This window comes from Enoplosus armatus, chromosome 22 (assembly GCF_043641665.1).
Source record: "Enoplosus armatus isolate fEnoArm2 chromosome 22, fEnoArm2.hap1, whole genome shotgun sequence".
Lineage (NCBI taxonomy): Eukaryota > Metazoa > Chordata > Actinopteri > Centrarchiformes > Enoplosidae > Enoplosus > Enoplosus armatus.
Genome location: NC_092201.1, coordinates 8,396,599 through 8,402,598, shown reverse-complemented (window position 1 = coordinate 8,402,598; position 6,000 = coordinate 8,396,599).

Below are 6,000 nucleotides of genomic sequence, written 5' to 3'. Positions count from 1 at the left end.
CAGTCCGCCAATTGTTGCACGCTGGCTCCAAGAGAAAAGCATGAAATTAGGACAGCGCAAAGTGAGATTAGAAGTGTTCAGGTCACAGTGCAGACACAGAAAGAGGGAAGCATTAAAGATGCAATGAAGTAGCTTGTGAACCCCTGATAATGGCTCAAGTACAATCTGTGAATGTTTACAGTGTTTAAAACAACCTGAAAGGATGCTTCTTGGATCGTATAAATTGATCAAATTTCACACACCAAGAGCACATGTCTGTAATTGAATAGTTCATCTAAAGAATCATATTGTTAGGAGATAAAAGAAACATTACATTACCTGAAGTTCAACATTCAAAAGTAAAGGACCTTGTCTGTGCAAGTGGTATTACCATAAGAAATACATAGATTTAGATTTGATTATATATAGCAAACTTGTTAGCTAACACTTGCCTTACTCATCTAGTTACAGAGCAACAATAGCATGGAGTCATGTTTCTGGCCGCTTGGTGAATGTAAGCCCAATATTTAGAGCTGAAAGAGGAAAATATCTTGCTCTTTAGCAGCTACATGCTCCACTGTGTTCACCAGCTAATTGCTAACTTTCCTGCTCCTGGACAGGTAATGTAATGTAGGTGAGAGTGAACCAAAACAATAAAGTGGCAGGCTGTAAAACCAAAACATTGTGCTAAAAGAAGCCAAAAAGCTATATAGACCTCTAGAACGGCAGAGGTGGGTGATAATTCTCTGTGTGTTTGTCACTACGAGCAACCAATGAATGTGATCCATCATTAATGTAAAAATGTTGATTACAGTCACATTAAATTTGGACATCATTTTGTACCACAAGGATATCAACTCATTTTGAAATTAGAGGGGAAGTCTAACACACACTGGAGCAAATCCACAACTTGCTCAGACCTAATAAGCAAAAAGAATAACACTTCCTGTCAACTTGCCTGGTAAAGTAATCGTTACAAAATTGTAAAGATCAAATTCACATTTCTCTCAAAGACATTCATGTATAGATCAAATCTTGAGACTCTCCGGAGACTTGAAGAGACGCAGACTTTGTGACTGAGCAGTCTAAAATATACAAGGATCCATAGTGACATGTAGAGAATCTGTGACAGTCCGCGGCCTCCTTAGCAAAAACAAAGGATCCAGAAAGCTCCGATGAAACATCCAACAACAGAGAAAGCATGTCATCCTAAAAGCAGTCACAGATTTAAGACTTCTAAGAATGATACTGAGAAGCCGCGGTCTTTGAGCGGAAAGACTTTAGAGCTGCTTTTCCTGGGAGACACAAGATTGAAACAATCCCATGTGCTGTAAAGAAACGCATGATGCTAATTTAAAAGAAACACAAGCCAGAGTCCAAAAGTGGGTTGCTGGAAGATTAAAAAACTCCTCCAAATCATTATAGACAGAATGGTACTGAAGATTACTTGCTATGTCATGTGGACAAAGCTTTAAAACCATTCCCTTTGAGACACGTGGGCGTGGAAAGAAAGTTAAAATGCGACTGATAACAAATACAAAATGTTTGGCTGATGGTTCGATGTCAGCTCAGCTGGTTATCCCGGCGTGCAACAGAGTCTAGAAAGCTCTCGTCTCCGGTGTCAAAGGTCACTTCTGTGCACCAGGAGCCACAACGGAGTCTCGCCATATTACTACACCTCTTAATCCTGTTTCTACTCCTCCCATCATCCACTCCTCTCCTCCATGCTCCCTCTCTTGGATCTACAGGATGCCAGGAAGGACTTGGGTCGATCCGGTAAACTTCTGTCTTCACACGAGTTCAGTCCTTGTTCTCAGACAGCGAAGTAAAAGAAACACACACACACACACACACACACGTATTCCCAGAGAGACTTGTAGTTTTTCTGCCGTCCTTTCCTGAATGATTCCTTTGCTGCTGACCTCACATCCTGGTGGATCCAAACCAAAATCATGCAGCACTGGGACACGAATACGCTACCGGATGGAGAGTAAGATGGATGGAGTGATGGAGTGATGGGTGGAGGGATAGTGGGACTTCCTCTCTCTCCAGCGTATCTCTTCCTGCTCTCCGGCACCAGTTTATACAATAATCCAGGCAGGATTAAACCCCTCCTCCCTCCATTCCTCCTTTTTCTCTCTCCATCCCTCTCGCTCTCGCTCTCTCTCTCGCTCTCTCTCTCTCTCTCACACACATTAACACAAACACTATCTCTCTCGAACTCTCTCTTGCCCTCATCTTTTCTCTAACACTCTTTGACCCACTGTCTTTCTAGTCCTAGTTTTCTCTTTTGTACTCTCTCTCTGTCCCTCTTTCATCTCTTGATCGTGCTCATCAGGGTTTTCCTCACCTGCTATTTCTCCCTTCTTCTCCCCATTTCTCTTACAGTACTCCTTTACTTTATTTCTCTCACTCTGTCTGGGAAAGAATGGACAGAGGAAAAGATGGTGGTAGAAACAATTAAGTGTGGTAATCTGTCATGGGATGGGTTAGGGGAGGGAGGAGAGGGAAGAAGGAGGAGAAAAAGAGAAAACACTAAGAAGAAAAAGGTAGAAATGGAAGTAAATTGGAATGGGAGGAAAAGAAATATAGAGCAAAAGAGGAGGAAAGAGAAGAGAAGAGTCCTGGTGGGATGGGTTGTAGTTGTGTCAGAAGGGAGTCGTGATTTGTGAGAGGAAGATGCACTTGACTGACACTATCTTATAATATAAACACACTGAGACACCTAGTGGACTCTCAATGCCTCACACACACACACACACACACACATATACAGAGCCAGGGTGCTGTAACATCGATCTATCAACTCTGTAAATTTGTCCCATATTCGTCTCTTAATCCATTCCAGTGACCCTAAGACTAATTCATGTTTAAATGTTAAATATGTACTGTATATTCATCTTGTTTATCACTTTCTGATTGTGTTGCTGTTATGTCAGAGTGAAATTTGAGAAATGATTTGGCAATGTTGTTGTGCAGAAGAACTCATCTGGCTGTAGGCTTTTTCCCTGCTCAGAAGACATGTTAGTGGTTAGGAGTTTATCTTACACTACATTATGGGATTACACAATGAAACAGCATGGACTTTTCTAAATGCTTTGGACAAAGGCGTCAGCCAAATGAATGTAATGTGATTATCAGCCATGCTAGCACTGTGACACACTGTTTTGCTCATTTTTACAGCTTTGTATGAATTGTTTGAACAAGTAAGCTTGTGTTTATTGCTTACTGCATACAGCCCACATTACGAGTGTGTGAGAGCAGCAGCAGAGACATCTAGTCGTCAAGAGCTCAAATGGGGCTGTCTGCTGCTGGGACCATTAAGCTACATTTAACTAAATACCAGGGACACACAGTGAGACATACACACAGTCATGCACTCGCACACATACACACACTGGACAAGCACAACCATACAGTGAACGTGCACAGTTATAACTTTGCATATTACAAGCACGTACACACGCACATACACACAGTAAAACATCTGCTCATGCCGTTATGGAAATTAAAACGCTGTAAAACAATCTGGCACATACACAAAGCAATAATGCTGCAGTGAAAGCAGAGAGGGTCAGATTAATGACAGAAACGGTTAAGAGACTGACGGACATTTAGTGACACGAACACACACACAAACAGACATGCACATATTACATATGTATATCCATGCACACACACCAGCAGTGTGTAACAGCTGTGGGACTCCTCCTCCCCCACTGACCCAGATCACTGATGATGGGGATGAACTCGTAGTGCCCCCCCCCCCCCCCCCCCCCCCCCCCCCCCCCCCCAACATGGACGAACTCTTCATTTTTCTATCAGTGAAAGAAGAGTCTTTTACCAAATTAACTCTGAATGCACAACTTTTACAAAATACATTCTGCCACCTGCCTTAAAACCTCCACTTGAAATACTAAAAGCTCTCACAAAAGGATGAGTATTAAAGAAACAGATGAGTTACAGAACAGCAGGATTTCTAGGTGAATGAGGCTCCCACAGTCCAAAGACACACAGGTCAGTTGGGCTGGAGGCTCTGAGCAGCCTGCAGGTGTGAATGTAAGAGAGTGTATGTTCGTATACAGCACAGTTTGTGTGATGGACAGAAAACCTGCACATCGTGCTTCCCTATCTGATGCATGCTGGGGTTGGGTTATGTTGGCGATGAAAAAAAAGAAGTGAATTTAAAATAGTTTAGTTCCAAAAAAGAAAAAGTACGGCAACATTTATTTGCAATAATCAAAGTTGAAATAAACTGAAATTATCCTTCAAGCCTGGTCTGTTTGCTGCTTGGTAAAAATCCTTCAGCATAAACCAAAAAGCTTGTAAGCACCTTTACAGTCCAGTAAATAATTATTTTTATTCAGCAGTGATGTGTAATCCCTGCAAGAACATACAGTTTAACCAAACAAAATAGTTTTGCTGAAATGCTCTCTAAAACAGACAAAAATGTTGTTGAAATATGCAAACTAGAACCAGAATATACTCCATACACCAAAAATCCAGTTCAGTCATGTCTTTGGTTTTGCAGCATTTCAGGTTTTTCTTTTACTTTACTTCAAATTAAGGTATTTTCCTAATGAATTAATTTTAAGGTGCAATATTTTAGCCCTTTTTTGTTTTTATACCACTTTTATCTTATTTTTTTTATTTACTGAGATCTCTATTTCATCCCATAAATATATATATGAATAAAATACAACGATCCTCAAACACCACCAAGCACTACAGTAGCATTAAACGCCAAAGAAAACTGAGCAGAATCACTCACCTGTGCCCCTGCAGAGCTTAATTATAGTTCCAACTTGTCTTGTCTGAGTGTAGAAGACTGAAAAAAATGACATGAAGAATGTTTCTTAAAATATGGTTTAAACGCAGGACAAGTCTTTTTGTGTATGAACGATTAAAAGACATACAAAATATACAAAACCATAAACCCCAAAACAATTACAAAAACATTATTACTCTATAAATCAGTTTCGTCTGATTCGTCAACTTCCAAAGTGAAACCAGTCAATGCAGACGACATCCTCCATCTGAGGACACAGTGGTTCGGACTCCCTGTACAAGACCCTGCCTCTCTGGGCATGAACACACACACACACACACACACACCAGAAGTCATTGATTAGTCTAAGCCAGGGCTAGTAGTCAGCTCTTACTTTTAGCTCCATCAGCTAAACCAATGGTCTGGAACCTCCTAGTCTCAGGGGAAAGAATATATGTGTGTGTGTGATTCCTGAAAAAACAAGACAATCTGAAGGTCCAAACAATATTATAAACATGCTATGGCATTGATGCTGTACTCCTAACAATACATTTTTCAGCTTTTTTTGTATATATGAATTGAAGCTGATTCTGGTTCTGCGAATAAAGCATCTGCTACCGTAAATATACTGAATTTAATTTAATTACCATGTACGACACCACAGTGTTGGTTGGGGAGAGGAAGCAGGAAGGAAGGGAGAGGGAGAGGCAGCCAAATTCCCACCGTGTAACCAAAAAGTGGGCAGCAGACTGATTGGACTCTGATCACATCACACTGTGTTTCCTTCCAGTGTTTGGGTTCCCAGCTGTTATTAGGGAGCCATTAACAGCCCCGATAAAAACAACACTAATTAGCGCTAATGGACTGATATGAGAAGTTGTCACACACGGACAGCAAAACACACACATGTACACACAAAGAGAATATCACGCATTCCCGAAGTTTATAGATTTTTGGATTTAGACGTTGTCACTGTATTTCTTTCCCCATGAGCAGTCAAAAAAGACACACCATATGTGTGCATGGGGAAACAGTGAGTGACAGGTCATTATCATCACTGTCCAGAGAGTCTATGGTCGCCATGGGAGACCAGCTGATGACTTCATCTGAAGGGACACTTTCTGTGAGTCGGTCAATAAGGCCGTCGATGAATCAGTCAGTTATTATGTGTGGTTTATTGTCAGTTCTTTTACTCAGAGCCAGCAAGTTGCACTGGGACTAAAAGACAAAGCTGCATGAAAATAACTGAAGTA